Source organism: Cervus canadensis, chromosome 2 (genome assembly GCF_019320065.1).
Source record: "Cervus canadensis isolate Bull #8, Minnesota chromosome 2, ASM1932006v1, whole genome shotgun sequence".
Classification (NCBI taxonomy): domain Eukaryota; kingdom Metazoa; phylum Chordata; class Mammalia; order Artiodactyla; family Cervidae; genus Cervus; species Cervus canadensis.
Window position 1 is genome coordinate 109,450,749 of NC_057387.1, and position 15,065 is coordinate 109,465,813.

A 15,065-nucleotide genomic window follows, 5' to 3' on the forward strand; every position below is an offset into this window, starting at 1 on the left:
GGGTGATCGATTTTCAGTAACAAATAAAAAGAACCAGGATCTCTTCTGAAACAAATGGCTGTCATCTTGTGTGAAGGCAGAGAGTCAACTCAGTGAAATCGCTGCAGATCTGAAAGCCAGAAAGGCCCGTGCCTCGAAGAATCTTATTTGCTCAGAAAATCGAGGAGAAATCAGAGTGACATTAATCAAACAAAATGGTTTGGGCTTATAGTCAGGACAGGAAAAGTAACAATAAGGCAGACTGGGAGCATTCAACTGGAGAGAGATTAAGAGCTAGGAGAAAGAGTGGGATTTTAGCAACAGCCAAAACAGTACTAAAGGAATAACTGAGATTTCTGGGCCAGGAAAGGATACAAACAGAGTAGGAGATGTACCTCCAGGCCTAATGGGAATGGGGGCGTGTTGTCAACATGATCTTGGTTGTCAACAGGTCAGAAAGAGTGGAATCCGATGAAATCTGATATCTCTGCCCTCATCTGCTGGGAGGACCACCTTGTCGGGGGTTGGGGGGAGGCACTCGGCATCAGTCTGTGATGAGAGCAACTGAGAACCACCACTGACATTGGGTGGAACGTGATTCCAAGTGGTTACAGAAAGTCTGAGCAGATTCGCGAGATACTCACTCTGACCAGTGTGAAACACTCAAAGCAGCCTCCTTAGGTGCTTTTCAAGGGGACACTGTCACTGTGGGACCAGGACATCCTGCCCTATGAGGACAAGCTCAGGAACAAGGGCTCTACGAGAAGGTACAGCCAAGATGCCCTGAGCCAGGAGGACAGAAATGAGATCAGGTCCAGCCTGGCTGAAATGTTCGTCCTCTGGGAGCCCGTTCCCCAGTGGAATGACCCACTCGGGAACAGAGTCGTAAGGAGATGAGAACGCAGAACAGTGAGTGGCTATCACAGACCTGGAATCTTATTTCCTTTTGCTCATTCAGCAGTTGACAAGGCAGAGGATGGAGGAATACGTTAGAACCAAAGCCACGAGGAATTAGGAAAGAAGGCACTCAGGTTGGGCCCAGGGTTCGAACCCCATGTGTTTGGGACAAGGAGAGGGGGCCATTCGGAAAGTAGTTTTAACTGCTGGAAGCTCAGGAGGGCCTCAAGAGGATGAGGACAGTGGAGGGAAAGCCAGGCCACTGAGCACGGAAGGGCAGACCCCCAGAGGGAGCCTTCGGAGCAGAGAAGCAGAGCAACTGCTCAAAGTACCAAGGCACGCAAACCAGAGGTCTCCTTATGCAGAGCGGGGAGAGGCTGCAAACAAGCCCTGGAATGGGCCTTAGGCTGCAGTTCAGACAGTGAACTTTCTGCAAGAAGGCAGCCGTGTCCCATGAGAACAGGTGGATTCTCCCCAGATGAGACGAACACACAGTAACAATGTCTCCAGGCCGACAGATAGCCAACAGACACATGAAACGATGTCCAACATCGAGAAATGTTAGACAAATGCAGATCAAAACTACCAGGAGATATCACCTCACACCGATCAGAATGGCCATCATCAGAAAGCCTACAAGTTATACATATGTGTATTTCCTGGTGGCTCAGACGGTAAAGAATCCGCCTGCAATGCAGGAGACTCAGGTTCAATCCCTGGGCCTGGAAGACCCCCTGGAGAAGGGAATGGCTGCCCACTCTAGTACTCTTGCCTGGAGAATCCCATGGACAGAGGAGCCTGATGGGCTATAATCCACTGGGTTGCAAAGAGTCGGAGACGACTGAGCGACTAACATTTTCACTTTCTCTTATAGCTGAATCACTTGCTGTATGCCAGAAACTAGCATGGCACTGTAATTTAACTATACTTCAAATTCAAAAATAAATAATGTCTCAATGGCAGATTTCTTTCACTTGACTGTAACTCAGAGGTCAAGGACTTGAGCCAATGCTCATAGATTGACAGGCAGCCCATGGGGTGGGGTGGGATGGGGAGCAAGGTTCTCTCCATCCCCACCCTTTGTTCAAGTGCCCTGGGCTCCCTACAAGATCGAGCACTGGCCCGCCTCACTAGGGCGGCAGATATGACATGGGTGCACTTTTATTCCAGTCCTTGTAACACCTCAGTTCAGTTCAGTCACTCAGTTGTGTCCGACTCTGCGACCCCATGAACCGCAGCACACCAGGCCTCCCTGTCCGTCACCAACCCCCGGAGTCCACCCAAACCCATGTCCATTGAGTCAGTGATGCCATCCAACCATCTCATCCTCTGTCATCCCCTTCTCCTCCTGCCCTTAATCTTTCCCAGCATCAGGGTCTTTTCTAAATGAGTCAGCTCTTCACACCAGGTGGCCAAAGTATTGGAGTTTCAGCTTCAACATCAGTCCTTCCAATTAATATTCAGGACTGATTTCCTTTAGGATGAACTCGTTGGATCTCCTTACAGTCCAAGGGACTCTCCAAAGTCTTCTCCAGCACCACAGTTCAAAAGCATCAATTCTTCGGCACTCAGCTTTCCTTATAGTCCAACCATCACATCCATACATGACCACTGGTAAAACCATAGCCTTGACTAGACAGACCTTTGTTGGCAAAGTAATGTCTCTGAAAAAAAAAAAAAAAGTAATGTCTCTGCTTTTCAATATGCTGTCTTGATTGGTTATAACTTTCCTGCCAAGGAGTAAGCATCTTTTAATTTCATGGCTTCAATCACCATCTGCAGTGATTTCGGAGCCCAGAAAAATAAAGTTAGCCACTGTTTCCACTGTTTACCCATCTATTTCCCATGAAGTGATGGGACCAGATGCCATGATATTAGTTTTCTGAATGTTGAGCTTTAAGCCAACTTTTTCCACTCTCCTCTTTCACTTTCATCAAGAGGCTCTTTAGTTCTTCTTCACTTTCTGCCATAAGGGTGGTGTCATCTGCATGTCTGAGGTTATTGATATTTCTCCCAGCAATCTTGATTCCAGCTTGTGCTTCAACCACCCCAGCGTTTCTCATGATGTACTCTGCATATAAGTTAAAAAGCAGGGTGACAATATACAGCCTTGACATATCCCTTTTCCTATCTGGAAGCAATCTGTTGTTCCATGTCCAGTTCTAGCTGTTGCCTCCTGACCTGTATACAGGTTTCTCAAGAGGCAGGTCAGGTGGCCTGGTATTCCCATCTCTTAAAGAATTTTCCACAGTTTATTGTCTCTTTTAAAAAAAGACTCCCTCGGCCTGCCGAGACCTAAGTGAGCTTCTCAAGTGTGACTGCACATCGGAATCAGGCGGGAAGCGTTGAGAAGGACCTGGAACCTGGTCCCAGCCCAGAGGCCCTGGGTTAAAAGGTATGGGACGCGGCCTGGGCGCTGGGAGTTGTACGCAATCCGCAGGTGTATCCAGAACCTCAGAATGCGACCTCACCGGGAAATATGGGCTTGCAGATGTAATTAGTTTACAATCAAGGTGGGAGCACACTGACTTGGGGGGTGGTACATCCGATGAGAGTGTCCTGCATAAGAGACAGAAAGGGACACAGAGAAACACAGAGCAGTTGGCGTGAAGACAGAGGCAGAGGCTGGAGGAACGGGCCCACAGCCAAGGAACGACAAGGATTCCAGCAACTCCCAGAAGCCAGCAAAGGCAGGGGATGGTTTCTTTCTCAGAGCCTCTGGAAGGAACCGACCCTGACAGCATCTTGGTTTTGGACTTCTAGCCTCCCAAGCTGTGAGAAAATAAATGTCTGCTCTCTTAAGCCCCTCAGTTTGTGGCTCTAGGTTACAGCAGCCCCTGGAAACAAACGCACCAGTTGACCACCCTGCATGGTCAAGCTGGCAACCCCTGACTTTCCGGAGGAAGAGACTCCCCCGCCGCCAGCTGCCCTTCTGGGGGTCTGCCTGTCATCCCAGCAAGAAGGTCCCTGGCAGAGCTGAGAGGAATTAGAAGTCAGGAGCATGACTTTTGGTCTTTCAGTTCTTTGACTTCCAACTCACAAGGACAAAAAGTTTAACTCCAACTTTGATTCCATGGGACTTCCACTTCTTTGAAGTTTGGCTGGCAAGGGGACTTAATCTTCTGGGTTTACGTTATCCCCAGGAACTTCTTAATGAAGAGAGGGTTTATGTTCAAATCGGAGGTGATTTATTTAATTTTGGGGCTATTGAGGATGTCACTTGATCACACTGCAGGAGCTCTGATAGGAATGTCAAACACAGGGCTAGACCTAACTGAGCACGTGACCTTGAGGGGAGCGTGACCTGGAGTTGACTGAACGCAGCTGACTTAGCTATTCAGAGGCAGAGGCTGTGCTGCTAAGTTCCTAAGGGCGTGTTAGTTACTCAGTCCTGTTCAGCTTTTCACAACCCCATGGACTGCAGCCTACCAGGCTCCTCTGTCCATGGAATTCTCCAAGCAAGAACACTGCAGTGGGTTGCCGTTCCCTTCTCCAGGGGTCTTCCCAACTCCTGCCTTTCAGGCAGAGTCATTAGTGTCTGAGCCGCCAGAGAAAGCCTCCTAAAGTTCCCAAGGGAAACCATAAAAGACCAGTGGCCTGGTGTGGGGGGAACAGACCTGCCCTGATGGTCCCCCCGCCCTGGAGATGGGGCTTGCCCTCCATTGCCCACTGGCCCAGCAGGTGCAGAGGACAGTCGGCTGGGGGGAACCCCTCTGACTTTCCAGAGGAGGGGCTCTCCCAGAGCCCTCCAGACCTCCTGCCCCACCCAGCCCCACTGCCAGCAGGAGAGCAAGGCTGGCAGGCAGCATGCCAGCCTCCAGTACCAGGTGCTGCCTTGAAGCAACTCGCCGGCTGTCTTCTCCACCCGGAGAGTCTGTCTCCCCTTCCCTCCACCAGCCCAGCTGGAGGCAGGACAGGGCGAGGCCTGTCAGCCAGACACAACTCACTCTCTCCCTGCAGGCAGGGAGCAAGCCGGCCATTCCTGAACCCGGCCTCGTCAGTGAAGAAGGTGCCATCCAGGCCTCTACCTGCTGATTGTCTTGTCTTAGTTTACTGTGACTCAGAGCTCAGGTGGGAGGGGAGTGCCACTATTGACCCTGAGAGCAAGCACCGCTGCCCCCTCCCGAGGGCTGGGCACAGGGCGCTGAGCCAGGACCCTACAGGAACGCTCAGCATAGACGTGAGCATTCACTGCTGCCTCAGCGAGGGGACACTCAGTCATTCCCTTTCCCAGAGAGTACACGGGGGCGCAGAGAGGCCAGGTCGTGTCACACGGACCAGGGCTGGACGAGAGGACACTTGAACCCAAACAGCTGACCCCCGAGCCCTAAAAGTAATGAGGGAAAAGCACATATGACTGACAGTTACCACAGGGGAAGGATGGGGGGAGGAATAAATCAGGAGTGTGCGATTAACAGATACACACTGCTCTATATAAAGTAGATAAACAAGAACCGACTCTGCAGCACAGGGGACTGCATCCAATATCTTAACCTACAATTGAAAAGAATCTGAAAATGAATGAATATATACACACATATATATATATATAACTGAATCACTTTGATGTACGCCTGAAACTAACACAACATTGTCAGTTGACTATACTTCAATCAAAAATAAATATATATCTGTGTGTGTACATGTGTGTATATGTGTGTGTACATGTATGTGTGCGTGTGTGTGTGTGTGTGTATACATAAATGAAGGGACTTCCCTGGTGGTCCAGTGGCTAAGACTCCACACTCCCCAATGCAGGGGGCCTGGGTTCGATCCCTGGTCAGGGAACTAGATCCCACATGCCCCAGCTAAGAGTTTGCAAACTCCAACTAAGGATCTCATGTGCTGCAGTGATGATTGAAGATGCCATGTTCTGCAACTAAGACCCCAACACAGCCAAATAAATAAATAAACATTTTTTTAAATAAAAAGCATATGTGATAATACCAAACCTAGGTTGCAGTATAGTATATACTTAGCATGATAAACTCATTAAGTATGCATGAGTATATATAAACATACATTCACGTGTGAGTTCATGAGTACATGCTATGAGTATATGTTAATATGATATATATGAACTTATATAAAATCACAAGTCTTGTTACATATGTGTCATATATAGTTAACATGTGTTGGTATATGTATATGTAGCCACCAATTTCTTTCACAAGAATTTATAAGAATAAGTGTTGTATAAGTAGATATGCCTAAGGCTATTCAATGCAGCTTCTTTATAATAACAGAAAATGGAAACAATATGACTATCCAAAACAACAGCTGATTAAATATATTACAATAAAGTCATCCAAGAGCAAAGGGCTTTTTTTAAAGGCACACGAGTAAGAAAAAATGGAAAAGTAAACAGCAGCAATAAGATCTGAAACTTGGGAAGGAGAATGAGGAGTACTAACGACAGGAGGCCTGGCGTGCTGCAGTCCATGGGGTCGCAGAGCCGGACACGACTGAGCAACGGAACAAGTGACTGACAGCTAAGAAGCCTCACGCTGGCGATGAGGATTCTAAGAACCAAGAGGCAGAGTCCCCCAGAAGTCTAGGAACTGGGGTGAGTGAGGGGTGGCGTGGAGCTCAACCAGGGAGAGCTGAGTGAGGGCTCAGGTAAGCCCTCCTCCCAGCAGAGGAAATGCCCCTTCCCACCCCTGCCAAGCCTGGAAGTGGACCCTCCGGAGAGAGGGAAGCAAATGGCCTCTGGACGGGGTGCCCAGGCCCCAGTGAGGGCAGGGCCTTCCACCAATGACAGGCACGTGAAGCACATGTTTATCTCCTGGAGGCTGAGACCCCTTTCTTCCTGCAACTCCAGGCAGGATGTTGGCAGCAGCCTCGCCTCCAGGAAGACCGACAAAGACGTTAACATCAGCAATTCCCAACGACACAGCCCAGCCATCAGAAGAAACTGACAAGGTCAGACTGGGATCCAGTTTTGCAAAAGCAACGAAGAGGTGACCGTGGAGGCAAGGCTCCTGGGCTTTGTATGGCTCTCGCGTCACCCCTGCCGCCCTGACCGCCAGCAGGGGCCAAAGTGAGGTTTCCGCACTGAACACGAGGAGAGGCCAGCAGAGGAGGTGGGACAGACGGAAGGTTCCACGAGCACCAGGGGAAATTACACCCTATCTAGGGACACAGCCCAGAGCCACGCTGCCGGGGAGCGCTGATAAGAGCAAAGCCGGTGGCCTATTAGACAGGAAACAGCACGGGAGTTGGCCACAAGGCCCCGGCATTAAAGGGACCAGAACGCAGAAGAAACATGGCAAGGAGGTGCTTGCAGGGAAATTCCCTTCAGAGGAAAGAAAGATGCCAAGGGAACAAGTACCCTAACTCAGCTGGCCCAGAGGACAGCGGCGAAAAAGAATTTGGCATTTATGGGGGAGAGATTTTTTTTAAAAAGACCTTATTAATTTCAATTCTGAATTGTGACATTCTGCTTTTGCTTTGTAAGGCATCAATTTGTGGTTTTTGCAACCAAATGAAGAACCCTGATTAAAATCACTGGAGTGGGGGCCAGGAACACTCTCCAGGAGCCCTGGGGATGATGTAGGTGGTTATAATCAGGACAGCTGATCAAGCCACTCTTAGCACTAGAGATCTGCCTCATAAAACTCACAGCAAAAATTCAAACACTGGAGGCCAGGGTTAGAGGCTATTGTAGGTTTAACCATATCCTACCAAAAGATAGGCTGAAGTCCTAAGCCCTGGTATGAACGTATGTGACTTTATTTGGAAAAAGGGTCTTTTCAGATGTCATTAAGATGTTAGTTGTTGTTTAGTCACTAAGTCGTGTCTGACTCTTTGTGACCCCATGGGATGTAGCCCGCCCTGCTCCTCTGTCCATGAGATTTTTCAGGCAAGAATACTGGAGTGGGTTGTCATTTCCTTCTCCCAGGGATCTTCCAGGGATCGAACTCAGATCTCCCGCTTGGTAGGTGGATTCTTTACCACTGAACCACCTGGGAAGATTAAGTGGAGGTTATCTAGGACTAAGATAGATAGACCCTTTATCCAACACGACTTAGCATCCTCATAAGAAGAGGAAAAGAGGGACTTCCCTGGAAGTCCAATGGTTAGGACTTTGCCTTCCAATGCAGGGGGTATGGGTTCAGTCCCTGGTCTGGAAGCGAAGATCCCTTATGCCTCACAGCCAAAGAACCAGAACAAAAACAACAGAAGCAATATTGTAACAACTTCAGTAAAGATTTTGAAAATGATCCACATCCAAAAAAAATCTTAAAGTAAAGAGGACAAGAGGCACAGAGGCATACTCAAGAAGGCCAGGAGCCGACAGAGACAGAGACGCAGCGATGCCTCCCCAAACCAAGGAACCCCACAGATGTTGGCAGAGCTGAGAGAGGGGCACAGAGCTGACCTCGGGCCTCCAGAAGTGCCCAACCCTGCTGACACCTTTGATCTGGGACTTCTGACATGCGGAACCAGGAGAGAAGGACTCTGTGCTATTTCCAGCTGCCCACGTTGCGGGGCTAATGCTTCAGCAGCCCCAAGACTCTAAGACGAAGGGGTTCAGAGGTGCACGCAGAACCTGGATTAGAACCCACATCTCCCAACCCACTTCTCTCCTCCTGCCTCTGCTCACCCGGGAGCTCGTTATCAGTATGAGACAATTTTTCCTGAGACACAAGGATGTAGAGAATTGAATATAAATGGGGCCACGCTCTGGTGTCCCAGCGTTGACAAAGCCGTCAGGAGTCAGCTATAGATTCCCGGTACTTAAACACAAGATCAAAAGCCCTCCAACCTGATTTCCAAAACTCAGTACTGGTACAGAGGAAAACAAGACTTTGCCTTTCATCAGCGAGGAAAATCTCTCTGCTCGCGAGCAATTGAAGAAAATGAATGTGAAACCACGTGATACCTATTTCCCAGAGCCCCTTTCCTGCCTCTTAGCTGTGCCATACCATTCCTCAATAAAGGACAATTAGGCCCATTATGGCTGTGTGGTCCCTAAATAGCCACGGGCCTCTGGAATTTGTGCGCCGTGGAGCACAAATTGGTCTTCTTTAAACTTCTTATTAATTAGAGACCTCTTATCTGAGCACAGCATAATTTCTGCCTGTTCCCATGGGGAGAGCCTATAGCTGCGCTAAGCGTTGCCGGGCGCCCGGGCTGCACCGGCTTCCCGGGGCTGGGTCCCGCCAGCGGCAGCTCCTGGCCGGTAGGATGCTGCCGGCACGTGCTCGCTGGGGAACTGGTGCGCTGTGCTGTGTTGTTCTGGTTTCTGTCATTTCGGTCGTGTCCAACTCCCTGTGACCCCATGGCCTGTAGCCCACCGGGCTCCTCTGTCCACGGGATTCTCCAGGCGAGAACACTGGTGTCGGTGGCCTGTTCCTTCTCCAGGGGATCTTCCCAACCCAGGGATCGGACCTGGGTCTCCTGCACTGGCAGGCAGGTTCTTTACCCGCTGAGCCACTGGGAAAGCCCCCTGAGGAGCTGGAATGGAAGCTAATTCTGCCAGAGAGGGAAAAAGCCTCCCCAAAGGCACCCAAAACAGAAAGAACTTTATTTTCACTGAAGTACAGTTGGTTTACAAAGTTGTGTTCACTTCTGCTGTGCTGCAACGTGCTGGTGGGCATGTAAATTGATGCAGCCGCTACGAAAATAGTATGGAGGCTCCTCAGAAAACTAAATATAGAATTCTCGTATGATCCAGCAGCCCCACTCCTGGGCATATATCCAGGCCAAACGCTAAATCGAAAAGACACACACACCTGTATATTCATAGCAGCACTATTCACAACAGCCAAGACATAAAAATGACCTAAATGTCCGTCGACAGATCAAAGAAGATAGAGGATGTGGTACGTGTATATAGTGGAATACTACCTCGCCATAAAAAAGAATGCAGTAATGTCATTTGCAGCAACCTGGATGTAGATACCTATGAAAAGAAGAGAAGCAAAAAGCAAAGGAGAAAAGGAAAGATATTCCCATTTGAATGCAGAGTCCCAAAGAGTAGCAAGGAGAGATAAGAAAGCCTTCCTCAGTGATCAGTGCAAAGAAATAGAGGAAAACAATAGAATGGGAAAGACTAGAGATCTCTTCAAGAAAATTAGAGATACCAAGGGAATATTTCATGCAAAGATGGGCTCAATAAAGGACAGAAATGGTAGGGACCTAAAAGAAGCAGAAGATATTAAGAAGAGGTGGCAAGAATACACAGAAGAACTGTACAAAAAAGATCTTCACAACCCAGATAATCATGATGGTGTGATCACTCACCTAGAGCCAGACGTCCTGGAATGTGAAGTCAAGTGGGACTTAGGAAGCACCACTACAAACAAAGCTAGTGGAGGTGATGGAATTCCAGTTGAGCTGTTTCAAATCCTAAAAGAGGATGCTGTGAAAGTGCTGCACTCAATATGCCAGCAAATTTGGAAAACTCAGCAGTAGCCACAGGACTGGAAAAGGTCAGTTTTCATTCCAATCCCAAAGAAAGGCAATGCCAAAGAACGCTCAAACTATTGCACAATTGCACTCATCTCACACGCTAGCAATGTAATGCTCAAAATTCTCCAAGCCAGGCTTCAACAGTATGTGAACTGCGAACTTCCAAATGTTTAAGCTGGATTTAGAAAAGAGAGAGGAACCAGAAATCACTGGATCATTGAAAAAGGAAGAGAGTCCCAGAAAAACATCTATTTCTGCTTTATTGACTATGCCAAAGCCTTTGACTGTGTGGATCACAACAAACTAGAAAATTCTTCAAGAGATGGGAATACCAGATCACCTGACCTGCCTCCTGAGATATCTGTATGCAGGTCAAGAAGCAACAGTTAGAACTGGACATGGAACAATAGACTGGTTCCAAATTGGGAAAGGAGTGCGTCAAGGCTATATATTGTCACCCTGCTTATTTAACTTATATGCAGAGTACATCATGAGAAACGCTGGACTGGATGAAACACAGGCTGGAATCAAGATTGCCGGGAGAAATATCAATAACCTCAGATATGCAGATGACACCACCCTTATGGCAGAAAGTGAAGAGGAACTAAAGAGCCTCTTGATGAAAGTGAAAGAGGAGAGTAAAAAAGTTGGCTTAAAATTCAACATTCAGAACACCAAGATGATGGCATCTGGTCCCATCACTTCATGGCAAATATATGGGGAAACAGTGGAAACAGTAACAGACTTTACTTTTTGGGCTCCAAAATCACTGCAGATGGTGATTGCAGCCATGGAATTAAAAGACGCTTGCCCCTTGGAAAAACAGTTATGACCAACCTGTCCAACCTAGACAGCATATTAAAAAGCAGAGACATTACTTTGCCAACAAAGGTCCATCTAGTCAAAGCTATGGTTTTTTCCAGTAGTCATGTATGGATGTGAGAGCTGGACTATAAAGAAAACTGGGAGCTGAAGAATTGAGGATTCTGAAATGTGGTGTTGGAGAAGATTCTTGAGAGTCCCTTGGACAGCAAGGAGATCCAACCAGTCCATCCTAAAGGAAATCAACTCCTTCATTGGAAGGAGTGATGTTGAAGCTGAAACTCCAATATTTTGGCAACCTGATGCAAAGAACTGACTCATTTAGAAAAGACCCTGATGCTGGGAAAGATTGAGGGCAGGAGGAGAAGGGGACAACAGAGGATGAGATGGTTGGATGCCATCACGAACTCAATGGACGTGAGTTTGAGTAAACTCCGGGAGTTGGTGATGGACAGGGAGGCCTGGCGTGCTGCGGTCCATGGGGTGGCAAATAGTCAGACATGACTGAGTGACTGAACTGAATTGATCTGGATGTAATTAGAGATTATGATACTAAGCAAAATAGCCTCATAATGGATATCAGTACTTGCCAACTCTTTTTAATTTCTCTTTTTATTTTATTAATACTATTGTCCTAGTGGGCTTCCCTGGTGTCTCAAATGGTAAAGAATCTGCCTGCAATGTGGGAGACCTGGGTTCGATCTCTGAGTCGGGAAGATCCCCTGGAGGAGGAAATGGCAACCCACTCCAGTGTTCTTGCTTGGAGAATCCCATCAACAGAGAAGCCTGGCAGGCTACAGTCCATAGGGTCGCAAAGAGTTGGATACTACTGAGCGACTAACAATCCTGAGTGACTAACACATTGTCCTCGCACTTTGTCCTAAGATAATCTTAGGACAAATACTGTGTGGTATCACTTATACGTAGAATCCAAAAACTACAACAAGCTAGTGAATGCAACAGAAAAGAAACAGACCGCCAGATACAGAGAACAAACTAGGGGTCACCAGTGTGGGGAGGGGCTGTGCAGGGGTGGGGTGGGAGGTACATGCTGTTGGGTGTGAGAGGGGCTCAAGGGTATGCTGAGCAACATGGGGAATACATCCGGTGGTTAGCAACAACTAAAAATGAAAAGTAACCTTTAAAATTTGTAGAAAAATTTTTTTAATTAAAAATAAAATGATCTTAGGAGCTCTGAGAAAAGAACTAGGGTGTGTTAAAAGGTTGAGAGGAAGGGAGAAGAGAATTAGGGAAGAGTCAAAGCAGTGGAGTGAGGTGCTCTGGGCTAGACCCATGATGTTTTTCCTGTGTTACCTTGGAATTTCACGGAAGGCCTCATTCCCGAGGACTGTAGGAAATAACCAACTTCAGGTTCTGATATAGAGAACAAGACACATCCCCCAGGGACCTGCCCTGAGTTGATTGATCAGGCTCCGTGACCCTCAAAATCCCCCTAGCAGGCTGTCTCGGCGGAGACTGGAGCTCATGGGAGATCATAGGTAGCAAAGGAGCAGGGCTGGCCGGTAGGGAGGGGGTGTAAAGCATTTCTCACGACCCTCCCTCCAAACCCCAAAGGCTCCGAGACATTTCTCTTTAGAGGCTGTTGGCGCCTATATCTTTCTCCCACCTGGATAGTGACTGAGATGCAGAAGCTCACGGCTACCCTGCTGCCGGGGCTGGAGCTTGGGGGTGGGGGGGTACTTGGGAACACTGAAGACTGCTTCCCACTGGAGGCTCTGACTGGGGGGCTGACTGGGACCCCTGAAACGGCAGAGCTGGGAGACAGGGCAGTCGTCCAATAGCACAGACCCCAACGTGTGGTACCAAAATGCACAAGTGTCCTCTGGGCCAAGGGATGCTGAAAAGATAGCCTGGTAGAGCTGACTTTATGGGAATCCACCCAAGAGGGTGGCATCTGAGTCCCTAGGGACCTTGGCTGTAAAAGGCTGTGGGGTGGACCCCTGAGGAAACTTAAATCAGCCAGAGTACAGACCCTCTGAAGAGCTGACGCCTTGAGTGGGACAAATGAGCCAGGGTTTAGATACCTGTCATGACCAAGAGCTTTGCGAGAGGCTCGGGATGGACAAGGAGTAACGGCTGCTTAGGAGGAGAGGGCCCAGAAATATACAGTTGAAGGTGCTGAAGCCCACCTTCACCCCCGTCCCCGCTTGCCTTGAGCTGGCTCCCCAAGAACTCTTTGGAAAATCCATGTGTGTTCATGTGCGTGTGCATTTTAGTTCTTAAAATCTCTCATGTCAATCCTTTAGCTATTTTCCCCTGTTCTCTGCCATCACTTAGCTTAGACATTAAATGTTAAATGTTACAGTCAAAAATAGAGCGGGATAGAAAATGTAGGAGAAAACAAGGAAAGAAGCACCATTTCCTATGCAGATTAACAAATAGATGCTTCGTTAAGTAATCCTGACGCTGTGAGATGCTGTAAGTAGAGGAGCTTCTAAAAGCTCTTTGCAGGTACAAAGATTCTGTGTAAACAAGGGAGGAAGCAGAGTGTCCAAAAATAGACGCAAATGCACACAGGAATTGAGGATATGATAAAGGTGACATTTTAAATCAAGGGGAAAAGATAGGTTCCATAGGTGACATTGGGACACCTGGTTAGGCCTTCAGGAGGAGAGGAGAAGAGATTCTTCCTGCAATATCAACACCCAAATAAATTCTAGGTAAGTGAAAATGAGTCACTCAGTCATGTCCGACTCTTTGCGACCCCATGGACTATACAGTCCATGGAATTCTCCAGGCCAAAATACTGAATTGTGTGGCCTTTCCCTTCTCCAGAGGAATCTTCCCAACCCAGGTCTTGAACCCAGGTCTCCCACATTACAGGTGGATTCTTTACCAGCTGAGCCACAAGGGAAGCCCAAGAATACTGGAGTGGGTAGCCTATCCCTTCTCCAGTGGATCTTCCCGACCCAGGAACCTAATCAGGATCTCCTGCATTGCAGGCAGATTCTTTACCAACTGAGCTATCAGGGAAGCCCAATTCTAGATACGTGACTTGCAATATGGTAGCCACTGGCCATGTGTGGCTATTTAAATCTAAATTAATTAAAGTTAAATAAGAGTAAAGACTCATTTGGGTTTCCATGATGGCTCGATGGGTGAACAATCTGCCTGCAAGGCAGGAGACACTGGAGATGTGGGTTTGATCCCTGGGTCAGGAAGATCCCCTGGAGGAGGAAAATGGCAACCTACTCCAGTATTCTTGCCTGAAAAATCCCATGAACAGAGGAGCCTGGGCAGGCCACAGTTCAAAGGGTCACAAAGAGTTGGGCATGACTGATCGACTAAGTGAAGACTCACTTATTCAATCACATTAGCCCCATTTCACGTGCTCTAGAACCGTATATGGTTAGTGCCTACCACTGGACAACACAGACCACGTTAATCTTCCCAGAAAGTTGTTGAACAAGGCTGCTTTAAATGGTTCAAGAGTTTAAATGTAAAAACTTACCCTATTAAAACACTAGAAGAAAAATTAACACAAATTTTATAATCTTGAAATCAGGAATTCCCTGGCAGGTACATGGTTAAGACTCCAAGTTTCCACTGCAGGGGGGTGAGGGTGCAATCCCTGGTCAGGGAACTAAGACCCCACAGGCTGTGCAGAGTGGCAAAGAAAAAAAAAAAAAGAAGTATCTAAATTCAACCCTAAAACCTAGAGACTGGAGAAAAATGGCTCCAATTGCTAAGTAAAAGTTTAAAATGTTCTCTGCATGAAAAATAACCTCATAAACCAACATTATTGAAAAACCAGAGAAAGATTTATACTCCTTAAGCAGATAAAGAGCTAATTTCCTTAATAAAATAATAAAAGACAAATACCCAGTAGAATAAGGGCCAGGCATTTCACAGAACCAAAGATATAAATGGCCAACAAATGTGTGAAAAGATGTTTAACCTCACTCATAATGAAGGAAATGCAAATTTAA